This window comes from Pan paniscus, chromosome 5 (assembly GCF_029289425.2).
Source record: "Pan paniscus chromosome 5, NHGRI_mPanPan1-v2.0_pri, whole genome shotgun sequence".
Taxonomy (NCBI): domain Eukaryota; kingdom Metazoa; phylum Chordata; class Mammalia; order Primates; family Hominidae; genus Pan; species Pan paniscus.
In genome coordinates, this window is record NC_073254.2 from 117,884,450 (window position 1) to 117,911,154 (window position 26,705).

At 34.1% G+C, this 26,705-nt stretch overlaps 1 long non-coding RNA gene across 13 annotated transcripts in view; it reads left to right on the plus strand.

Moving 5' to 3' along the window:
* Positions 1-26,705, plus strand: part of LOC100992117 (uncharacterized) — an 843,804-nt gene that overhangs the window by 216,437 nt on the left and 600,662 nt on the right. For all 13 annotated transcript variants that reach the window (XR_010112484.1, XR_010112483.1, XR_010112490.1 and 10 more), the window contains one exon: positions 450-607. This is a non-coding gene — a long non-coding RNA (uncharacterized LOC100992117). The remainder of the gene's footprint in view (positions 1-449; positions 608-26,705) is intronic.

A 26,705-nucleotide genomic window follows, 5' to 3' on the forward strand; every position in this document is an offset into this window, starting at 1 on the left:
AGATACTCAGATGGTCATTGAATTTGCTACTTTATTTGTTTCTTTATAGGAAGTTCACAGTTGTTTATGTCACCACTGCATTCATGGAAGATTTGGGGATAGAAATCACATGACTTTTCCAATATATATAGTAAAGTCTTTAATTAACTGAATAGGGCCTTAAAATAAAAGCCCTTTCTTAGCTTCCCTTGCAGCAATATTGAATTTCCTTATTGGTTGAATGTTTACTAGAATATTCCTTTGGTTTTCAGCTTTCATATAATATGTTCATTTTTTCTTATAAATTATAGTGATTAAGAACATTCTGATGCTAGCCATTATGCTAGAGATAAACCTTTGTTGTACCTTACATTATACACAAATGTAAAATTGCATTGAATTTCCCCAGAGATTTACCTTCAATAAGTCCATAACATTGTATTTGTTTTGTTTTAATTCCTTTTTCTTAGATCTTGAGTGTGCCTTAAAATTCCATTTCATGGAGAACTGTGCGTGGTTGAATTTTGATTGATTACTCAATTAACTGATGTATTGGTAGAGTGATTAAGAAAGAAGACTTTGGGATCAGACCAACCTGGTTTTGAATTCAAGCTCAGCAACTTACTAGGTGAGTAACCTCTAAACCCACATTAAGCCTTTTTTCTATCCATAAAATGGAGATACTAACATTGCTTGTCTTGTTTGGCTGTTATGATGACAAAATCAGAAAATATGAATAAAACCTTTTGAATTATGCCTGATGCATACTAATCTTAATGTCAAATATTACAGTTTCTACATGCCAAGGTAAGTGGATTTATGAATTATATTACCCATTTAAATGAACCCCTATGAAAGGAATAAGTGACTTGAAAAGATTTTTGCTAAGAAAAGGCAAATTAAATATAATGCTAATAATGCAGGAACATAGTACAAAAAAGGATACAGGCAGAGTGGATGTTTTATTCTTTGTCACACTTCATACAGTATAAAAACAATGATGGTCTATTAGGTTTCACAAGAAGTTGGCCAAAAAGGTTAGACATTATTAAGAACTCATTCTGATGCAGGATTTACATCCACTATCCTAAAAGTAAACTTCATGTTATTTGGGGCCTTGAGAACTCAGCTAATGATAGTATGATGCCATCACAATGAACACATTTTAAAAGTAACCATCCAGATTATGAATACAAAACTCTACCACTTTCTTAGCTATTTTATAATATTGCCATACTCATATGATAATTTATTATTTTTGAACTTAATGACTAGTATTTAGAAACTTTCTTTGAGGTTTCTCAATAACTGTGGCAGAGCATAATTTTTGTTTTGTTTTGTTCTGGATAATCTACCAGCCACATACCACTGCCCTTTCTCATGCCACTGCCCTTTCTCATGCCACCCCTACTGTAAATTCTGGAAAGCCTAGTATGCTCTTTCTCAGCTTCCCTTGCAGCAATAGGGGAGCCGTAAGTTCTCATTATATCCATCCAGTGAGGCATGAGGAAAAGTCTGCTGGGCGAGCATCTAGTGATACTTTCTTCCTGACCCAGGTGTGGCTAGTGCTGTCCTTCCTTGTTCATCGCATCTTTGAATATAGTTTTATTATGCAGAGTTGTGGCAGCAATCTTACAACCAAGAGTCAGCAAGCACAGAGACCAAAAAAAAAAAGTCTAAGCAGTGCAGAAAGGTGGAGCAAACCTGGTCCTTCTGACACTGCTGAGCACCAGCCATGGACCACCTCCCTCTAGAACATGACTGTGCTGCTCAAGCCAATGTGAGTCAGGTGTTCCTTTTAGTTAGTCTGTAGGACTTTTGTAATATGAGCTCATTCATTTTAACCATTTCTTTTATTATTTATGCCACACCCTGTTTCCCAAAAATAGTTGAAATGATGGGTAATACAGGAAAAATGGGAATAAAATAGATAAATTTGGTTTTCTAAAGCTTAGTATCCACAAAGATAAGCTCTAATAGTTTCTCAGGGGAAGCATAGATTTTTTTGAGTACTGATTTCTAAATGACATTTCCTATGTGAATCTTGATATATGAAGAACATCAGATGATGCAGGGTGTAACCTCTTCTGCAACCTTGCTATGTGAACTGCAATTTTATTTATAGGAATTTTATGGAGTTGCTTTGTTGTATGCATCCTTCTATAGAGTGGATCGGGGCATCAATACACAACTCAGTGACATCAATTTTGTGTGGGGCCAGTAAATGCAATATATCATACCCTCTTGTGGAACGTTCTGATTCAAAGCAGAAGTTACAATTTATAAGAGAGAGAATGGCCTTCAGTTTTGGGGGTTTCTTTTTCCCCAAGCATTATAGTTCACACAGTTTAGATTTTGATGGGCATACAAGATCTGAGAGATCAACATTCTACTCTTGGATGAAAGCCCAGGGAGGAAGTCTTTTGTATTTCTGGTTGAGGGCAGATTCATATGTTTAAGAAGCAGTAAAACTGCTCCTGTGTTTGGTACCCTATATGCAATACTTGGGGCATATAATAAATACTCATCACTGGATAGAGAACCATCACACTTTGCCTGAAGGTGGCCTTGTGGGCACATGTTTTCTTATGAGGCAATACTGGATCCCTTTGTAACACATGAGCTAGTGACAAATTAGGCTTCAAAGTTTTAGCCTATAGGAAATAGTAAAGATAATTTTGACCTAGAAATACTTAAAGCCACTGTTGCCACTTACCCATCATAACTATAGGACAAAAACAAAAACATAGTACAGTGCCATCACAATTAATGCATTATTAACACATACATACACATACATACAGGCACAAACAAAAATTCCTTATGTTATATTCTCATATTTTATCTGGTTTTGAGCAACATGGCCTTTGTCTGAATCCACTAGGATGAATTCCTTGCAAAGTAAACTTTTAAAAAATTTAGATATTCCCTGTCAGATAAAATAATTTTAGCATTAAAATATTTAATATGAAGCCATGCCTTCTGATAGTGTTTCATTGGACCACCTCTGCTTTGTGACAATTAAATTTTACAGTCAATATGTAGAAATCTTATTTTCATATTTTCTTGGGGGAAAGGAGGAAAAGTATGTTCTTTATGTGGTACAGAATAAAGAGCACATTCAGTTGCTTTTCAAAATATATACCTGGACTGAGAGGAATAAATTTATATTCATAGATACTACCTTAGGGTAAGAGCAGGCAGATAAGGAAAGCCCAACTCTTTATAGTTTATGCCAGAGTGTTTATTCTCATGTGGGGGTGTCTCTCTTTATATCAAGATGTAAAATTAATAAAAACCTAAATAATTAATAGGAGATACATTCATGGGACAAACCGAAAAGACTTTAAAAATTAAGCTTACTGAATTAAAGTATTCCCCCCAAATCCCTACCATGTCTCTTTCTCAGAGATGTTAAGAATGATACCCCAGCTCTTTAACTGGAGGATAAACTAGTTTATGTTTTCATGAAAACATACCGCCAAATTATTTCATTTCTACTACTACTACATTATACTGAAAGAATTAAGTTAAAATATGAGCAATGTTTTTTAATTCTCTTTCACTTATTGCAGACTTCTCCAAATAGCAGAATCTTTTTCTTTCATGGCTGTTTTATTTCCCAGGGCATCACCATTAGTGTCTGTGTTTATCTTCGTTATCAAAACTCAGTCTATAAAGTCATTTTTGATAATTTTCCTTTTGGCTTAGCCTCACAAAATCTATTATTCTAAAGCTGGGTAACATGCCACATTCCACCTCTGCCTGTGCTGCATAAGCACTCTGAATGATGACAGATCAGAGAAGATGGGCCTGAATGCATAATTATTGTGACATGTAGTTAATGTTGGTTGATAAAAGTAGGCACACACAATTAAGAAAACATGCTTGATAAAGCTAGGCAGTTTATTAAGGATTTGGGTAAAACAACTGTGAGAAGTTACAAGGATTCATAAACTTCTTTTTGCCTCCTCCAATGTCACTGTCTCTGATTGTCTTCCCAATCTTTTCATAAGGTTTGTCTCATGCATAATAATTTCCTACTCCCCCGCCCCATTCCATTCTAGAACAGTTTTGCCTTTTCAACTAGTTACTGTTACCACCATTTAATAAGAAGGTTTTGCTTGGCTTTCTAATCGAAAACTTGCTTTTATCTTTCTTCATGAAAGAATTGAAATGGCTTCTTTCAGGTTGCTGTAGCCTCTGGGGAGATAAGGACCCTGCGGTTAACAGGATGAGAGATTTTTGTTTAGAAATTTTTATTTAGACAATGAAAAATGACCTCTGTAAACTCAAAGCTATCTTATTTTTGGGCTTTAGGCTTCTGGCAGATAAATCAATTGGGCCCTTGGGACAGCAAAGGAAAAACCTTTGCAGTAACTATGTCAGGGCAACGCAATAGATTTGTTGTGAGTATGCAGTTGTGTTGAATGTAGAATGCACTTAAAAATAAATATCATTTTATTTTCTATTAAATATTCAGGATCTGGATTCTACTGTTTTCAGCTGCTACAAGGAAATATTTCTTTTTGTGATACCAACTGAAGAAGGCAGATATTTTTTATGTATAAAATATGTGGCTATTGTTGGTATTCTGATTTTGACTTTTTAATTATTTACCTGTGCATTCTCTAATGGAGACTGTTTATAGACTTAAATTCTCAAAGTTATATCCTCACATTAAAAATATTAGTATTATGAGTGGCTGTTTTGTGGGTAAACAATTTCATTGTTGCCTACATAATACAATAGTCTAAAACATGCTTTTCTAAAAGATGCTTTTCCAGATTGCCACCACATTTTTCACACCTGTTCATGGGCTCAAGGAGCTTTGCAGATCCTCATGGCATGAATTTGCACTGCATGCTTACTCTCTAAAGAAAGAGTGTTGCACTTGGCAGTGTGCTTTTTTACCTGTGTCATGTAGAGTGGAGATTCAGGGTGAAAAGTTATGCAGAATAATCTGTAAATTTGACAAGAAACAAACCAGGAGACAGATGCTCACTCAACCAAAATGCATGGATGTGCAGTTGTTAGTAATGGAATTGCTGATTAACATAGTAAAGAGGCAGTTTTCAAGGGGTTAATTTGTTTTCCTATTGTACAGGAAACCATTACATCCATTTTTGCAATGATGCTAAGGTTATGATATAAACCAATAAGATGCATTAGACCAGAAATTAAGGTATACTGGAAAAGAGAGGTACAATATGCTTAGCAAACAGCACATGAAGAGTCACAAGAAAACCAGTGGAAAAGACAGAAGTGAGATTAGGAAAGTGAGCAAGAAATATAAATAAAAGCTATGCTCTCCCTTTTGTCTTGAACTTTTAACTTTGGAATGAAAGCAAGCCTGTTTGATCAGCTTCTTCTATCTTTTTATCTTTTTCTAAATTTCTTTTTTGATTTTGGGTTTTTTTTTTCTCCTTTCTTAAAGTTGATTAATTCTAGGCTATGGTCAGAATTAACAGGTAAACCATATTTTATTTATTTTTACAGTTCTCTCAGTTTAGGAACTTGAATAATATAAAAACATAAAACAAAGATATTGCATAAATATCCTTGAATTAGCTACAGTCACACTTCACAATAATCAAATGTAAGTTTCAGTTTTAGGGATACTAGGACAGATAAATGATATATGTTTGGATCTGGGTTTCCTTTTCCAAACAAAGTGGGCATGACATCAATCTCAGAGTATTGAAATAAGTAATAGGTGAGATTATAGATAAAATAACAGTAGCTAATAGTTTCTGAGCACTTGCCTCTGTGGGCACTGTTTACATATGCTCATTTACTCCTCACAATAATTGTATGAGATATACATTACTATAATAATCCCAATGACTGGTACAACAGAAGCATAGAGAGGTTAATTCATCCACTAGTATGTGGCAGGGCTGGTAATCAAGCCAAGAATCCTGTGCTGTTAACTCCTGCAGTATGGTCCTCTGCACCAAGTACACAGTATACATTCAGTAAACACTAGGACCCCAGTTCTTTCCTTCACTGAAGTCTAATATGTTGAGTAAGATATCGGTGATCAACTTCTGTGACTTGAATATTAAAGTATTCATGTTATTAAAGAAAATTTGTATATTTAAGTGTTTAATTCAGTTGTTAGAGCAAATATGCCTGCTTATCATACCTTTTTTGAAATATCACATCTGAATATTCAATAAATCATCAGCATTTACCATATCCCTATCACAGTATCTACTATTGATTATGCAAAGTAAATTTGTCTCAAGACCTTTACCAATCAGCACCTTAAAAATCAGGTAAAGAATAAGTTTATTTAAAACCAATAGAAAATAATTTACAATATTACTTTCAATTGTTAATTTAATAAAAATCATTGTTGGGCTGTACAATACAGATAACAAAGATGGTGAACTATCAGTCTAAAATAATTATATTTGGTTATAATTAATAATGAATGCTTCATGAAAAATCTTTGAACTTAAGTTCACTAGACATTTTCTGAAAATGTAGTTGTCCATACACAGTAGAAATGGCATAAATGATCAATTAAATTTATAAACTATTCATAGAATCCATGCTTATGAAGTTTCACTCATCCCAATAACTGACTTATTATTCAACTTTCTGAAAAACAGTTGTAAATCCAGAGATGGGCTACCCAAAGCTATAAAAGAGTTGCAATAATCACAAAGCCCATTTAATGAAAGTCCATGTATGCCACTCTGAGGTGGTCCCCAGACTCCCACTCAGGATTTATTATTATGCTTATTCATTTTCCAAGCTGATTGCAGATTCAAAATATCAAGTGAGAAAGAAAAAAAAAGAGGGCACTTTTAGGAGCAGATATAACTACAAAGTCTTGTGTACCACTAGTAATGCTTAGCTTGGCATCCCCTACAACAGTTGATGGTCTGTAAGTATGTGTTGAGTAAAGTGGTAGTAGGGAAAGAGAAATCAAACAGCAAAAGTAGGTAGGCAAATAGGACTGTACAAATCTATGGTTGTTTAGCACAGGAGCCAGTGCAATAGTTTAAAAGCTGTTTAAGGCATTGCCTTACAATAGTTCATGCTTATAATAATGAGATGTCTTTATCTGTAAGATTAACTCGTGTTCTAAATACTATGTTTAAGGCATCTGAGTAGTATTATGAAATTCTCTGAGAATATTTTAATTAAAGATCTTAATATTTTAAAAATTGTGCAGGAATTGAAAAATCCAACTAAAGGAGATAGAAAATAATGAAAATGAAGAGGTAAAAGTGAACAACAAAATAAATAGTAGAGTGAGAGGAAAAAGACTATAGGCTAGTGGATATTCATTTGGAAATGAAATGCATACTACAGCTTTAGTTCTTCAAGAGCAGACACCCTTTTGTATTCCACTTTGTATTAATAATTTGTGTCTGAACCCCAAATCTGGATTATGGGGAAGCCAAAGGTATGTAAAATTTAAGGAAGCACTAAAATGTTCAAAAGTCAAGATAAAGAATATTTAGATATAACATTTTAAAAATAAAAATGAATGTAAAAAATTCATGGTAAATAAAATACCAAAATTTAAAATTTAAAATATTTTAGATTTAAAATAAGACAGATTTTTTTTTATAACCCTGCATTATTATATATATACTGTGGTAACAGTCATTTCCAACCAGGCCATGGTCCCTGAGTCCTGCAAGTGCTGCAACCCTCACCAGTTAATTTTACAAGGGTTGAACATGGCATGCAAACAGATTGGGCAATATGGAGTTTTGTATATAATCTTGCTTGTGACTGTAGAGTCTTCATTAACTTTTCTCACTGAGTTTAAACTATGGGAAGATACTTTGATAATAAGTGTATACCGAAGGGCATATTTTTCCTTTTGCCTCAAGCTTCAATATGTCTCAGCACTGGAATGCTGAACACTTCCTAATACATAGTTGATAACTGATGTTTATTGAATGAAAAATGGTTAATTAATTAATGTGGCTATCTTCTTCTCCAAATATGCATTACTAAGATTCTAATATTTGGTGTCCCTTCCAGCTTGTATATTTTTTCTTCTTGCTGCATAATTTATGGTCTTTCTACATCTAACATTCTTTCTCAAAGTTGCAAGGGAGGTTTTAGGGGCATGATTAGAGACATCTGGATGCTCAAAGAAGGCTGTTGTAAAAGCTCATGAATAACACACTATGTATGAACTTTTATAATAATAGTTTACCAAAACTGCCAGTTTCCCTGACTTACTTCCCTTACTACCTCTATACCTGGAATCTCCCTCATTTTCTTCTCAATTTTATTTAAGCACACTTCTAATATTCGATTTGGTTAAATATTTCTAAATAATCAGATTTCAGTATTGCAGAAAACTTTAGTTTTGCAACATTCTAAATTGCCACCTATTATTTCCATCTTTCATTAATTGTTCCTTTATAGTATCCTCAAGTGTGTTTTAAATTTGTTGTGTATTTTCTCTTGTTTGGAATGATATCTATCTTAAAACTATGTCCATCTTGAAACTCTCTGCAATACCTAGCAGATCAGGGAAAATAAATATTAATTAATGATCATGGTAATAATAATGATATAGCAATTTAACTGTCTTATGTCTTTGCTCACATTGCCCTTATGGCCTCACTGGAATAATACTGATTTTTACAACCAACACAATTTCTTATCTTTGAAAGCCTTTTCTCTGACTCCATTTTAACGTCTCCCATTATTGTTTTGTTACACATAAATTACGTGAAAAGAGACTCTCCTGCATTATTTATTTTTTTCATAACTAATATTTGAATAAAACAAAGGTGAAATTTGACATAGGAAAGTTTCTGTTTTTCTAAGAACTAGATTATATAAATGCATATGGTCAAGATGTATTTTTTAGAGATTTTGAAAATATTATGTGGAATGTTGATTTTTTTAAGTAAATAAGAAACAGCACCCTTCAGAAGTCTTATATATTATTTATGATTCTATTTTAAAAAATATTTTTTCATGAGACTATTTTACTTGGATCTTCAAATTGTACATTTGTTGGGACCAGTTCACCTACTGGTCCATATCCACATAAGTCGTGTTTTACAGTCATAGACTGGTGTGACACACTGTAATAGAAAATGATGCATTGACTGAATTTAAAGGAACATGGACTATTTCTGGATCTGCCGTGCAGCATGAGATCTGTATCATATTTGAAACAAAGCTAACCAAGCAGACAAAGCAAAAAGATATCTATAGCATCCATTAATCAGGATAGAGTATATATTTTTTCAGCATCTTACTCTATTTGCTTAGCATATTTTAAGCCTGAAATGCAGAACAAAAACAGCCTTAGTGACCATTTGCATTGATTCTTACATGATTGTCCTTAGGGAATCAGCCCTTGAAAAAGCCAAAGCAAATTCGATTTCTTTGAAAATTGTCAAATAGTTAGTATTACATGTATTCCTTTATGCCATCTTTTTTTTCCACTGGGGTGGCATTAAAATATTCTGCAATGTATGCATTTTGATTTAACTATAAATATATAACTAAATCTGCCATTTAAAAAAAACTGAAAATAATTTAAAGTGTGTTGTTCATAAGAAATGCAAGCATAAAATTACTTGAAATTTAAACTAGGAAGAGTAAACAACATAATAGAATCAACTAAAAGATGCATATTCATTCTTAAGACCTTCAGTTTGGGTAAGACTTTAGAAACTCTTTGAGACAGAATTACCACACCTGCTTTAAAGAAGGCAGCTTATATTTCTCTCCACTCTATAAGGTATATTAAACATTCTCAAGTCCTTTCCCATAGGGATTTCCACATCTAAAATTCTTGAAGTTGAGCCTCTATGTTTCTCTCTATTCAAATTGCTTATTCCTCCAAGTGCAGTGAGGTAAAAGCGTCTGGGGATCAGACTGACACATGTTTACCCCATCTGCGTCCCGCCCCGCCTACCATCTCTCACCTTATACAAAAATCAACTCACCATGGATTAAGGACTTAAACCTAATACCTGAAACTATAAAAATTATAGAAGATAACATTGGAAAAACCCTTCCAGATATTGGCTTAGGTAAGGATTTCATCACCAAAAACCCAAAAGCAAATGCAATAAAAACAAAGATAAAGAGCTAGGACCTAAACTAAAGAGCTTTTAATCAAACTAAAGACCTTTGCACAACAAAAGGAACAGTCAGCAGAGTAAACAGACAACCCACAGAGTGGGAGAAAATTATCACAATCTATACATCTGACAAAGGACTAATATCCAGAATCTACAATAAACTTAAACAAATCAGTAAGAAAAAAACATTCAATCCCATCAAAAAGTGGGCTAAGGACATGAATAGACAGTTCTCAAAAGAAGATATACAAATGGCCAACAAACATGAAAAAATGCTCAACATCACTAATAATCAGGGAAATGCAAATCAAAACCGCAATGCGATACCGCCTTACTCCTACAAGAATGGCCATAATAAAAAAATCAAAACAGTGGATATTGGTGTGGATGCGGTGGACAGGGAACACTTCTACACTGCTGGTGGGGATGTAAACTAGTACAGTTGCTATGGAAAACAGTGTGGAGATTCCTTAAAGAACTAAAAGTAGAACTACCATTTGATCCAGCAACCCCACTACTGGGTATCTATCCCAAGGAAAAGAAGTCATTATTCGAAAAAGATACTTGCACACATGTTTATAGCAGCACAATTCACAATTGCAAAATCGTGCAACCAACCCAAATGCCCATTAATGAGTGGATAAAGAAACTCAGATATATATATATATGTGAATACTACTCAGCCATAAAAAGGAATGAATTAATAGCATGTGCAGTGACCTGGATGAGATTGGAGACTATTATTCTAAGTGAGGCAACTCAGGAATGGAAAACCAAACATTGTATGTTCTCACTGATATGTAGGAACTAAGCTATGAGGACACAAAGGCATAAGAGTGATACAATGAACTTCAGGGTCTTGGGGGGAAGAGTGGGAAGGGGAAGAGGAATAAAATACAACAAATATGGTGCAGTGTATACTGCTTGGATGATGGGTGCACCAGGGTCTCACAAATCACCACCAAAGAACTTAAGTAACCAAATACCACCTGTACCCCAATAACTTATGGAAAAATAAAATAATAAAAAATTTAAAAAGAAGTAAAATACCTGTAACTTTGCTAGTATTAGACATCTGTAACATAACCCCCATCCTCATTTTTATTTTTCTTAATTTTTAAGTTTTTTGGGTGCAGAGTAGGTGCACATATTTATGGGGTAAATGAGATATTTTAATACCAGGCATGCAATGAGTAATAATTATATCAGGGTAAATAGGGTATTCATCACCTCAAGCATTTCTCTGTGTTACAAACAGTTCCATTATATTCTTTAGTTAATTTTAAATGCACAATAAGTGATTATTGACTGTAGTCACCCTGTTGTGCTATCAAATACTAGATCTTATTCATTCTATCTAACCGTATTTCATTAATGCTTCTCTCTGTATGTTGATTTCCTCTCTTTCCTTTGTGTCATCCACATCTGCTCTCTCTTGCCTTCCGTCACAATCACACCTCCTTTCCTTTGAGATAATTATTTTTAGGGTTTTTGTAATTGAAAAATTACTTATCAAGGGTCTTTAAGTGATTTTCATTACTAAGTACATATAGCTAACTCTCCCATTTCTGTTCCCATCCCTGGCCTAGTTAAATCTTCACAGCTGCATTGAAATTACCTGTTCTTAGAAATCAGCTAAATGTGTTATGTCATATATACATCTTCCACCCTGAAAAAGCTGTCCATTCACTATTCCATAGCTCCCATTAACCTCATCACTACTCTCCCAGATGTCTAGGCTGTGCAGTATGAAGAAATACAAGGAGTTGGGAAAGAGGAAAATATACTTGGAGAATGATATTCTGTAGTTATTTGATCTGTTCATTCAACATTATTCCTCACAGTCAGCTTAGAAATAATATTGAACAATTTTCTCTATAATATTTCTGCATTTACTTCCCCATTTTCATTCTGACAACCACACTGAGCCCAGTTATGCTTTCATTACTTCACATCCAGTCTCTCCTCTCATCCTTTTCATGCTATAATCTATTTTAGGTACAAAAGCGGGAATAATCTCTCACACATCTGCAATGTTTCCTTTTTCCTTACTGTATTGGAATGACGCTATGCCACCCTCTTCCATCTTGTCCTTTTAATCTCATCAGCTGTATTTTTCTTAGTACATTTCATGAACAGTTCGTTCAAGTCAAAGTCACCTGTTGTTTGCAGAGAAGTTGAAAATTGAAAGAAGAAATTCTCTCCTTTCTTCTCATTCATTCTACCTTTCCTTCCTCCTTCTTCCCCTCCACTACTCTCCTCCCCTTCCCTTCTCCTGTGTTTTTACTTTCATTCATTAAACAACTTATTAAATACCTACTATGTTGACATACCCTGGAGCTAGATGATACATCAGACTTAATTCCACTTCAAGGCTGGGAAGTAAGTAATGTGGCATGACATTAATCTTCCCAAGACATTTGTATGGGAAATATTAGCTATAATTCATAAAGGTGGAAACTAAGATTGAGAATGGTTTTATAATGCACAGAGGTCACATAGGAGATAACAAATAGACCTGGGATTCAAATCTAGACGTTTTCAGTTCCAGAATACATATGTTTCCACACAAAATTACTTGAAATAAAAATCCAGGAAGTCCAGGGCACTGAGGGAGAGAGATGAACACAAATGCATCTGAGGTGCTAGAAGCCAGCATGCCTACAGGTTAAAGAGTGGACACTGGGCTTTGGTGAGATAAGGCTGGAGGAGTAAGGAGGGATTTGATTATGTCCACCCTTATAGGCCATATTAATCAGGTTAATTTTTAGTCCTATGGCCACTAGGAAACCACTGACTTAACTTTAGTTAAGTGGGTGACAAAACAAGATTTACACACTGGAAAGATAGCTCGGAGGTCAGGGTGAATGTGGGTAACTAGCAGTGCAGCTAAGATGATGGACTAAGGTGATGTGATTAATATGTATAATATAAAATGCTAGGATTCGCTGCTACATTAGATATGTGCATTAAAGGGCGCAAGATTTCTAGTGTGACTCAGAGGTTTCAGACTTCCTTACTGGGTAGAAATCACGTTTGATCTAGGATGGGATGAAGAGGTGGAATGTTAACTGAATACATGCATGTGTGAGGTTAAAGAAAATATAAAATAAGAAGAGGCATGACACCAAGTTATGAAGAGCTACAACATTGATGGTTGGATAGAAGGAGTGATCTTAGAAAAGGGAGAATAAATAAAAAAAATCAGAAATCAGAAGATAGGTCAAGGAAACTAAGAAAGGCAGAAAAAAGATTTTTAAGGCAGGAGTGGTCAGTAGTGTCAAATTCTGTTGAAATTAACGAGTGTTCATCAGATTTATTGACTGAAGATCATTGTTAACCTTAGAGCTCTTTGAATCAAGGTTCTAGAAGTCAGATGAGAATGGATAAAGTTAGGAAATGGATTCTGAAGGAGCAAGAATAATTTTGTAGAGAGGCAGTGGGGCAAATCAAGAAAGATTTCAGAAGAAGTCATAGTTTGTTTTCCCTTTTTCTTAATATTTTCTTGGAAAAGAATTCCCTTCTTAAAATAATTTGAGAATGTAGAGTTGTAGCATTCTAATTTTCATTTTTTTAAACGACTCTCCTTTTTTTTTTTTTTTTAGTACTGTAATTCTATCTTTACCACTCAATTTTACCACTATCTTTACCACTAAATTTTAAGGCCCTTAAAAGAATAGAATAATAAACCTATTATTTTATATCTATTTACAATCTTCTTTCAAAACAATATACACATGCATGTAGATTAATTAGTCATCAACTATTTTATACGTATATTTACATATATACACACATACACATATACATATATACTATTGCAATATATACTATTCATACAGCAGTTACGCTATTTGTGCCAGAAATTCTGTATCAGAATTTCAATTAATTTTATGTTTTCATTCCAGTGATAACCCTAATATTGTAATTAATTGTGTTTTAGATCATCTGATTGAGCACCAAGCTCTGTCATGAAATTTTAGTACCCAAATTTGTATGTGATTTCCATTTTATTTTCTTTCATAAGAAATCATGGTTTGCTATATGAACAAATTCTGTATTGTATCAAATGAAGGAAAGTTGGGGGAAATTGAATTTACATGCAGTCATGTAATGTAAACCTCTGGATCAAAGATGGCTGCTCTGTCAATAGAATCACATTAAATTAAGCAATAGATAACAATAAGTAGAACCAACTGTATATGCAACAAGTTTTAAAAACAGCGAGTAATGAATGCACAATGAAAAAGCCAGACATGGTGGTGGGTGTGTGCCTGTAGTCCCAGTTACTTAGGAAGCTGAGTCAAGAGGACTGATTGATCCCAGATGTTTGGAGGCCGCAGTGAGCTGTGATCATGCCACTGCAATCTAGCTCAGGCAATGGACCAAGACCCCCATCTCAAAAAAAAAAAAAAAAAGAAAAGAAGAAAAATAAAAGTAGAAAAAGAAAAAATAGCAATGTGAACATCTTATTCCATCTTACTCAAAGGAAAAATACAGCTTTAAAGAGTTATCAAGCAATACCTTATTAAAATTGGCAAGATAATGATTACGTACAATGTTAGGTTCTCTTGAACTAGCAAAACACTGAAGCCATTAATCCCACTTTGTACAACACATGTGAGCAGGGATTCTCTCCATTAAATATTAGACTTTTGAAATACAAAGCCATGCATATTTAGAATTAGATCTGTGCCTACTTCTTTCTGCAATTAACTAAACATCACTTTTTGACTTAATGCCAAAACATTTTTGAAAAATAATACAAATTTGAATTTTTTAATTTGATTTTTTAAAAAATTTCTAATTGTTTTGGGTTTTTATCACAAATATATTTAAATGGGATTATAAAACATTTTAGAAATACAGTATTTGTTTTCTCTAAAAGTGGGCTAAATATATTATTCAAATCGAAAAAATTCTAAGGCATTTGGATTAAAGCAAAGTTTCGTAAAGCATTCCAATTCTTCCTCCCAAGGCAGTTTAAAATCTAATTGATGAAATGGGACCTAGTAGACTTGGACCAATGGATACACAAGAAAATATACTGCTGCAGGCCAGATGTCCAGTGGATTCTGATGTCATGGATGGCTTCAAGGAGGAAGTAGAACTTGGCTTGATCCTTTATGGCTAGGGTAAAGTTTGGCATGGTGTTCTAGGAGAGGGAGACTAGATGAGCAATGGTGTAGAGAATTGTGCTCAGGATAATTAGGGCTTCAGTTTAGCTGGAGACTATGTGAAATGATCAGGGGAGATACAACTGCAAAATAGTCTGGGGGCAAATTATAGATTAAATACATTTACTGTCAGTAAAGCCATTGATTAACATCAAATTCTACTCCCTCACATTTATTGTATTTCATGGATTTATGTAAGTACACTGAGGATATTTCTTCTAGAGGTTTCTGTGTTCCATAAAAATATTTTCAGATTAAATAATTTCTCATAGAAAACACATGACGAATCATAAAAATAGAGGAAAAAACTTGTAAATCACATGTTACTGAAATAATCATTGGGATTTGGTTGGCTGTTTTTAGTAAAATTAGACTTATTATTAAGTTCATTACTCCCCCAACCCCATTTTTGTGATTCTTTCTTCATTGTGTTTCACATCCTATAGGGAAGTAAGTGAGATAATATGTGTGTAATTTCCTTGTTTATTTCTTCCTTTATTTTTATCCCTTTTTATTCTTCTTTTATCTATAGAAAATGATATCAAAATGTTTATCATTACAACTCTTCCATTCCTTTCACCTTCCTTTAGTTTACTCATGAATTTTCCAAATGGGGGATCTTTGCATCAGGTTGTCTTTGGAAATGTTTGGAGTCTTAGAGATGGAATACAGAGAGACAGTTGATAAAGAACATTTTTTTTCTTCCTCAGTAGATCAATACCAGACCTAATGCTTGTCCTTGTTCATGTGAATGCTTTTATATATTTGAACTGCCAACATATAAATGTTGACCAATAAAGGCATACACATAATTTTTAGTCATGTGGATTTTAACATTTTAACTTTATTAAATAAATAAAAACATTTGTTACGTGCTTCATGTTCTATATTTGACAAACACTAGTTCTATTCTGATTTTCATAGAATTCTGTAAGGAAATGCCTATAGAATACATCACCTTTTACTTTAATGTTCTCTCAGTGAACTTGTCCTATGCTACAGAGCATCCTTGAAAACAACAACCTGCTAAAATTTTAAAGATAGCCTCCTTCCAGCAGTAAGAATTTCTTCAGAAGTAGAACCTTTTCCAAACATATTAATATTTTCAAAAAGATGATAACCCTGTCAGGGATTAGACTGTCTCCAGGGTTAAAACCATAATCTGGTAAATAACTTCAACAGAGTATCTCTTTCTCCCTGAATAGGAAACTTTCTCATCAGGGAATCCCACAGATATTCATTTCTTCAAAGACAGGACCATTAAAACATGTCAGAATCTTCAAAGTGGGAAACATGCCACCCCTTAGCAAAATGAAGTCCTTTAAAGTACAAGCCCAACAGCATTATGAAGGCTCTGAAGGAAAAGTCCCAAAGCTCTACAAAATACTGCTTCCAGTACCCAATCCTCAAGATTTTAATTTTAAAATGTTATGCAGATGGTGCGTAATCTACTTTTTTAAAATAGACTGTATTTTTAGAACAGTTTTAGGTTCATAGCAAAATTGAGCGGAAATAAAGAGATTTCTTTATATACCCACTGCCTCCACACTTACATAGCCTTCCCCATTATCAACATCCCCCACCAGAGTGGTGTATTTGTTACAATCCATAATCCTACATTAACATATCATTTTCACCCAAAGTCCATTGTTTACATTTGGGTCTCACTCTTGGTATTGTGCATTCTATGGGTTTGGAAAAACATATAATGACTTGTATCCACCATTATAGTAGCATACAGAGTAGTTTTTTGCACTGTTCTAAAAATTTTCTGGGCTCCACCTATTCATCTCTCCCTCCTTCCAATCCCTGGCAACCAATGATCTTTTTACTGTCTCCATAGTTTTGCCTTTTTCAGAATGTCATATTGTTGGAATCATGCAGTACGTCTTTTTAGACTGGTTTCTTAGACTTAGTTGTATGCATATAAAATTCCTCCATATTTCTCCATGATTTAATAGCTCATTTCCTTTTAGCACTGAATAATATCCCATTATCTGGATGTACTAGTTTATTTATCAATTCACCTACTGAAGGACACCTTGATTGCTTCCAGGTTTTGGCAATTATGAATAAAGCTGCTGTAAACATCATGTGCAGGTTTTTACGTGGATTCAAAAAAACTTCTTTGGGTCAATACCAAGGCAGGTAATTAGTGGCTCAATTGGCAAGAGTATGTTTAGTTGTTAAAGAAACTGCCGCCCTGTTTTCCAAAGTGGCTGCAACATTTTGTATTCCCATCAGCAATGAATGAACATTTCTGTTGCTCTATATCCTTGCCAGCATTTGGTGGTGTTGGTGTTCTGGATTTTGGCCATCATATTAGGTGTGTTGTGTTATCTAACTGTTGTTTAAATTTGCATTTTTTGAATGACATATGTAATGGAGCATCTTTTAATATGCTTGTTTGCCATTTGTATATCCTCTTTGGTAAGATATTTTTTAATTTTTGGAACTTTTAAAACTCAGGTTTTCTTAAGTTGTAAGGTTGCTTTATATGTCTTATATAACAGTTCTTTATCAGATATGTTCTTACAAATATTTTCCCTCCATCTATGGCTTATCTTTTCATCTTCTCGACAGTGTCTTTTACAGAGCAGATGTTTTTAATTTTAATAAAGTTCAGCTTTTCAATTATTTCTTTCATGGATTTTTTTCTTCATTGTTGTACTTCACAATCATCACCAAACCAGGGGTCATTTAGATTTTTCTATGTTATTTTCTAGGGGTTTTACAGTTTTATACTTCACATTTAGGTCTATGATCCATTTTGAATTAATTTTGGTGATAGATGTCAGATCTGTTGGATGAAGGTATGGATTCATATATTTGCACATGGATGTCCAGTTGTTACAGCACCATTTTGTTGAAAAGACTATCTTTGCTCCATTGTATTGTCTTTATTCCTTTGTCAAAGATCAGTTGACTATATTTATGTGGCTCTACACTTGAGCTGTATTCCTTTCTACTGCTCTATCTGTCTATTCCTTTACCAATACCACACTGTCTTGATTATTGTAGCTTTATAGTAAGTCCTGAAGGTGCACAGTGTCAGTTTTCCAACTTTGTTCTTCTCCTTCAGTATGTTGGCTATTCTGGGTCTTGTGCCTCTCCATATAAACTGTAGAATCATTTTATTGATAGTCACAAGATAACATGCTAGGATTTTTTCTTAGGATTGTACTGAATCTATATTAAGTTGGAAAGAACTGACTTGTTAATGTCCAATCTACTTTTGAAATGTTCCCATTTCACTTGCACCATTTTAACTGATAAGTAAAATGCTGCAAGATCTAATTATCAATTTAAAACATTGGTATTAAAAACTTCATATGTGTATATTTAAAATCTAATACAAGGATCTGGGGGGAAATAATATATGAATATTGAACAGAACCCTATGCAGTTGCATTATGTAACAGCAGTCTTTCACTTAGTTCACATTATTTGTCATTTAGAGAAGGGGCCTACAAGTCAGGAGAACAAGTTTTCTGAGGATAAGTCATCTTGATTGTGCTTTTTTCTTTAGGAAAAAGGGTTTATCTGCTTTATCCACCTGACAGATATTGTGAGACTACATTAATATCAGAGAAAGCTCTGTGAAAACGGATGAATGCCATTATAACTATAATCATCATCATTACTTTTTATAATAAATAAAATAAACACGGGGTCTTGCTCCATTGCCCAGGCTGGTCTTGAACTCCTGGCCTCAAGCCATCCTCCCACTTCAGCCTCCCAAAGTGTTGGGATTATAGACATGAGCCATTGCATCTGGGTGTCATCAACGTTATTAATTATGTGATTGTCACTATTTCCCACTTCAGCAATTTTTATGTAATCAAAGAATATTTTTTATCTTAATATGAAATTTCATTGGTCTGTGAGAGTTTTGGGTATAAGCTAATGTTAAAATTACAAATAAATTAAGTATATGAAAATCTATGGAATGCATAAATACTAATATAAACACAGTGTACAGAAAATATTTGCAGCAATAGTTTATTTTCATTTTTACTTTTTATTATTATCCATACAGTTAGTCTATGTATTGATTATAATAAAAAATATGATTTGAATCCTATCTATGGTATTCTATTTCCAAAAACATTTGGGAAGCTGATTCAGAGTACATTAATTTTGAGATTATGGGGATCAGGAGCAGGAAGTGGGTTAGGTAAATTTTTCTTTTCTCTCCCTCAATTATTTGTTTTTGCAAGATGATGATGCCATTCTACATTTGAAAAAGGGCCAAAATCATGTGTTTAGTGTGTGTGTGACTGTGTATAAGACTTCAATGTTATGGAATAGAACTCAATATAATATATAAGAAAAGTTTATATTACCATCTAAAATGTAAATATAGTTCAAAGATACCATGCACAAAATATAATGGGTTTGAATCTTGGAATTAAAATTGTGGTTGCAAAGGTTCTGGGTTAACTGATGTTACATTTTGCTGCCTTTTACTTATAATCAGCTAAAACCATTTAAAAAATGTCTGTAGTTCTATTTCCCAAGACAAACTTCTACCTACTAACAAAAATCACTTAAACATGATCAGCATTTTAGCTCTATAACTTTGAACAACATGATTTTCTGAATTCTTAACACTTCTCTTATAAGAGTCTTGAGAATGGTCATTTCCCAAGAATGGGAGCAGCCTGTGGGAAGCACAGCTTCAGTGCAAACGCTGTGGCTGCAATGCAAGCTGAGGCCAAATGTCGATGACCTTTAGCAGCAGTTACAAGAGATCTGTGGGGCATGTTTTAATGGCCAGCACAGTGGATGAGAGCTATTTTATGATTAGAGGAACTACGGGGGCCAGGAAAATGAAAGCATCACAAGAATACCAAAATACTTCAGCACTCGTTATGTTCCAGGTTTTTTGGATATTTATATACTTGGTATCTCTTTTAAATCTTACAGCAACCCTAAGAAGGTAATATTATCCTGATATTAAATAAGTTTTAATATATAAAAATGAGGTTTAGATGACTGACATTATTTTAATTTTGAGGAGATAGTCGAAAAGTTAATAGTAATATGTGAAACTAAATTGTTAAATGGATGCCTCAGTAGAGTTTTAGAAAATATGTTCAGTCTTGACAAAAATGGTGTGAAAATCAGGAATCATAAGGTAATCCTTCTGTATTCATTTTTCATTCTAAATAAGAGGTTTGTGTAGTAATAGGCCACAAAATTTACACTAACAAATTTTTTCTCTTATTGAGTCTTTCTGGGTTACCTGGAGATCTGAGGCAAGCTCATAAGACATGCTATGGGCCCCATACAGATAAAATAACCAGTCTGAAGAACTTGGTTTTCTGCTTCACGGTAAATTTTCCACCATGAAAATGAGATTTCTTCTAGTGTCAGGAATAATGCACAACTAATGAAGATGAAGGGCCGTATTCTAGACCTGTGCTTCTTAAACTTTCTGATCCGAATACTTTTGTGGGTTATATTTGTGACTGTTTGCATATTAGACATCAAAACTTAGAAAATAATTAAATATTCTAAAACAGTTAACTTAAAATAATGGCACTAAACCCATTATATGCAAACATAGTTAACATTTTTTATGAAAATAACTATCCCCCCCCAAAAAAGAAAAAGAATGACAGGAATGACATTGCTTAACATTTTTGCAAATCAATTTAATGTTTAAATTAATAGACAATAGTAAATTCTGATATCTGTGCCTTCATTTCATCTGCTGCCAGACATGATTGAAGTATATGAAGAATCTCTGGCCTTACACAGACATGTAGTTATCATTACGGATAATTGCAAGTATTCTTTGATACCACACCAAAACTCAGGAAGTGATTGTTTTCTAAAGGTTACAATGTGAAACCTGAAATCATATCAATCAATGTTTCATATTTTGTTAAAATCCATTGGGATCTTATGAACTTTGAATGGACCCATACTTAAATTTATAACATCATGTGTTGGTCTTTTGAAAAGTATTGGTTCACAGAGGTATTCAGATGTTCCAAATATCAAAACAAAATATTTGTTTTTATTAACATTTGTTAATATCACCATCAGTTTCATCAAAAAACGTTAAGCATTGGGAAGTTCAAATTTTATCACTAGCAGCAAATATTGTTGGTTTCTTTCTCTGACACTTCAATCATTTTCCATAAAATATCTGCTCAATATCCGTATCTGAATATCCATAATTTGTCAGTCATTCTTTCAAGTAAAAGGATACTCCATGAAAGACTAGCTAGTTTAGCTGTGATTCAGTTGCCCAAGTGCTTTTCCTCCAAAGAACCATCATACTTCAATATATAACAAAACTACTTTTTGTGTACTTCTAATTTCATTACATGGGATACTGAAAAGATGTATATTCAAGTTTCAAGATTTCATCAAATTGCAAATTTTTACTGCTTCACTGAAGACATTCTTAAGAGAAATCCTTTAATTAATTAGTTTAGTTATTTGGATAAGTAACTGTGGATATGTGGTGGGGAGAAATATTGTACAACGACTACTAGTACAGTTTGGTGCAAACAGCTAGGAGTTTTATCCACCATTGCTTTTTGTAACATCAGTGCAATTGTGAATACTGTGAAAAAGTAAGTAACGTCTTAGTATTATGATAACAATATTTCTGACTTTCTGTTCCCATCCCACATCCCAAAGATGTCTTGGGTGACGAAAAGGTCCACAGACCACACTTTATAAACCTCTGTTCCAATAATATAGTTAAAAATTATTGAAACTGTCCTAGAGTATATTTGCTCAATGAGGTCAGTGATCTGACCTCTGGCACTTAAGAGCAGTTCCTAACAGCACATGATGTAAGTATAAAGTATTATTTGTTGAATTAAAATAGAAACAACTGAATGTATGAGTTCTGGTCCCTCTCCCTATTCTTACCTCCTCCAACCAGGCTATGTGCTGAATGGCTCTGTGATTTATTTTTCTTTTCTATACAATGGAGATAATAACAGTACTTAACTTACAGGTTTGTTTTAAAGGTGACATGTGAGAATATATTAAATGTTTCACAGAAAGACCAACACATAGTAGTGGTGTTCCATTATTGAAACATACATTAAGAATCCCCAGTTGTCTCAGTTATGGTTAGATTTCATTGCCTATTATAGTGTTTCTATCAAAAGAGCGGAGTATCATGCATGAATTAAGAGCTAGCTAGGAAAGCACTTGGAGGCTTGCATGATAGCTTCACAATATCTTCGGCTACTCAGGCTTCTATTTTTCTGCACTCATATCATACCACGTTATTTTCATCGTAGGGTCACATCCAGATGCTGGATGCATTCAAAGTTTATGCATTGAAGGCCAGAAAAAGGAAGAAAGGTAGGAAGCGTTTTCAAAAAGGCTACACTGAACTGAGTCAGTTTCCTTTAATTAGCTTTCTCAGAAGTCGTATATGCCAGTTCTACATTTCATTGGCTACAGCTTGGCCACAGAGAAGGGAGGCAGAGAAGTTAGATTCTATTCTGTGTGTTACTGTAACTAGCTAGAAATTAGGGTTTCTATATTAAGGAGAAATAAGAAAACTAATGGCCTCTGCTGAAACGGTAAAATAGGTGCTATGTAACATATAAAATGGATATATTCTATTGTGTAGAAGTGTGACTGATACAGATGCTTTTTGCTCCTGTATGGAGATAACAACTATTTGACCTAGCATTGAACTCAGCACCTTACCATCAGCCTTTATCCTCACTGAAGGGTAGAGACTGTGCGTCAGACTGTATCTAGTGTCTCTATGTTCTCCCCAGGATCAAGCGATGGAAATTTATATGTACAGAGCGTTGGATGTGATTCAGCTACACTGATGACTAACCATTTTAGGCTGAACTGAGAGCACTACAGCCTCTCTAAGTTTCCTGAATCTTATCCCAATTATATTTCATTTAATAACACTCAGTGAAATATCTGGTGGCAGGGGAAATGAAACTACATGCTTTTATGGGATCATTCATCAAGAACTAATTGAAGCTTTCATACAGTTTAGTGCTGATAAAACAGTGTAACAATAAACAATAACAAAATTCACTGGAGAAGGATTTGTTTTGCCGTGAGGAAAATGGTTCCGTTTCATCTTGGGATTCCTGGTTAAAAGAGTCTCCAGTTTACAAAGGGATAAGCACAGGCTCCTCTGCATAATGACGGGGTGGAAGCTGTGTCAAATGTATTAGTGTTGCTCCACTGGAGCCATTCTCATCCTAAGTATTTGCTATTGTGTGGGACACTGGCAGGAGGCTGCAGGACCAATAGGATTTTTAAAAGTTTCTTTTTGCTATTTATTGTTATTGTGCTTGAAGCAGCTCCTCCATAGTTTTTATTAAGAAATATAGAAACATCTTTGTGTACCTTCACAGAGTTCAGATTCCTAAAAATTGCACTTTAAGAAGTTCTTTTTTGAATACTTCCACATAAGAAATTGTCTGGCTCTTTGTCATTGGAATCCTTGTTCCTTCACATGTGGTGTTCGGACATCTGGCTGAATTGAAAAGGAAGAAACAGAATGTACTTCTTCCTCATTTTTTTGGTAGTGATTTAAAAGAAATAGTAGGAAAATGAAATATATGAGAAATGTGCTGCAAACCACTGTAAACCCGAACAGCCATTTGCTTACACACCTTAAAATGTGTTGCTATATTTATATGACTTCCATGGCAGTAAGCACCATACTCTACATGCAGAATTTACTTGGTAACTGGTATGTCTTATATGTAATAACCACAGTTTTTATTGGTAAAACTTATTACCTAGACTCAACTCGACTCAAGGCAATAAGATTAGGCTGTCTACTATCACCATTTAAAAAATGTCCCAATAGAATGTGTATATGAACACAGATTGCAGATAAATGATGCTCATATAATAAGGCTCATAGGATAAGATACCATTAATATTGATTTATGTGTTTTGAGAATTTATCTGCAAAAATAAGAAAGTTGTAATATAGATATGGTCAGTTATAAATTTAAAATGCAATTTTTTGTTCAAATTTACTTTCATTGTAAAAAGTAATTTCTCTTAAGAGCTTTTTAACAATGGCACAGTCTTAATGCATGTTAAACAAATCACTACCAAGCCTAAATTATTCCATAGAATAAGAAGGATTTAAAGAAATTACAGTCACTCTTTTGGTTGGCTAAGAAGCCAAATTAATCCTTCATGTATTTAGTTGCCAGTAACTTCAGTCAATTTGTAATCCCATTAATGAATGAGGGATAAGTTCATATCATATCTAAGAAGAATCAATATAATGCCTATGTTTTGAGATAAATTAATGATTGTAGATTGTACAGTTTCATATGGTAGACCATATGTGACTTTCCAGATAGATTTGTCAAATAGTAGAATTTTATAGCAAAGGGATCTGAAGATGGGAACAACAACGACTTAGCCTAAATTTAATCTGCCCCTTGTTGTAATGCTTCCACTGTAGTTCTCAAAAAACTAGGCAGCTTCTACCTCAGGACCTGCCCTCTACATATCATCCTTCTTCTCAGTATTTCCACAAGGCTTGTTCATTCATGTCTTTCAGGCCTTGATCAAATGCTGCATTCTAAATGATGACTTCCTGCCCATCTTATAGTGCATAGTGACCCACCAACTCATGCACCCTAATTGCTGTTTTATTTTTCTCTCTGAACATATATCATCATCTGACACCTTGTTTATTACCTATGTATCTGTTTGCTGTCTACTAGCTAGAATTTAGGCTCCGTGAGAGCAGGTGTTCTGCTGTTTTGTTCGTTGGTGGATACCAGCACCTAGCCCAGAGTCTGACAAATAATAACAGCATTCAGTGACATATGTTAACTGAACGGTTTGGGGTTCTAGACCTCTCATGTCACATACAGTGTTTAGATAAGGGAAATCAGTTAGTCTACTTATTTCTGTTTCCTTATCTATAATATATGAAAAATAATGATTACTGTTACACTTCACTTATTAAATAAAACAATGTGTTTGAAAACTCTTTTCTAAAGGCAAATGATTGCAATCATAACATCAAATGGCTTTCAGACAGCCCTGAGGAGTTAATAGATTTTGCCTTTCTTGGCTTTTTTGGTTAAAAGGAGACCTAGAACTGAGGTAAAGTGTTGGCCTTAGTACACAAGTTAAAGCTACATTCAACTGGTCAAAAGAATGCCTATTACAAGTTGTTAGTAATGTAGCAATGAGATAATCTTGTGATGAATAGCAGGCAATGATTTATACAAACAGAACTAGAGGTGACACTTTGAAGAGAGTTGGAATTTGAGGGATAGAAATTTAGGTAGCATGAAGGTGGTAGGGTGCAAAAACTAACTGGACTACGTGAGAAAGAAACCAGTGAGTGTGATCTCATTTATAGTATGTTAATAAGAAAAATGGTGCATTACAGTGGAAGGGTAGCACAATAGTTAATTATGTATGTCAGCTTGGCTCTGTTATCCAGTTGTTTAGCCAAACACTAGTCTAGATGTTGCTATAAGGGTATTTTGTAGATGTAGTTTACATTTACTATGGTCAATTGACTTTAAGTAAAACAAACTACCCTCAATAATGTGGGTGGTGGGTCTTATCAACCAGTTGAAGGCCTTAAAAGCAAAATACTGAGGTCTTCTGGAGAAGTAATTCTGCCGAAAGAATGTAACATAGAAATCATGCCTGAGTTTTCCGTCTGCAGGCTTGCCCTGTGGATTTCAGATTTACCGTCTCCCACATCCACATGAGCCAATTTCTTAAAATTAAGCTTTCTCTCTCAATATATATCTCATTGGTTTTTGTTTCTCTGGAGAATGATGGTTGATACAGCTAGGTATCTGTGGTTTACAATTCCTGATGTGGAGATTATTTTGAGGGTTAAATAAAACAGTGTGCTAATTTCATAGTAAAATGCTGGCACACCGTAGGTGCTCAAAGAGTGGTCATTCTCATGGTGGTGATGGTGGAGGTGATCTGTGATGTGTTTACCAATGGAGTCTGATCTTCATCTGATCTTCAGTTAGTCTATGATAGCAGCCACTGAGCACCTGAAATTTGTTGACTGACTTGACAAGTCAAATAAATAAAAGTGAGTTCCTTTAATAAGAAAATGTGGTCAGAAAATTAACTACAGCAATAAACAGGAAACACAGTGTTTGGAATGGATATAAATGCTTCACCAAGCAGGCTGGGTTCAAATTCCATCTTTGTTTCTTACCTACTACCTGATCTTACCTGTAAAATCTGTAAAATTAGTATAATAATACTTTCTCCAAGGGACTTAGTGCAAGCTTTAGTAAAATAAATTATGTAAATGCCCAGGACTGAATGTGTCATTTTTTCTTCCTCATGTTCCTAAGGTACAATAGGCCAACATCAAGTTTTCCAATTTTTGAAATTTAGACTTTAGACCTTGTATGTCAAATGAGAAATCATTTTCAAGTTCCTTATTTGGAGTCAGAAACTTTTTTTTTTTCATTTTTCC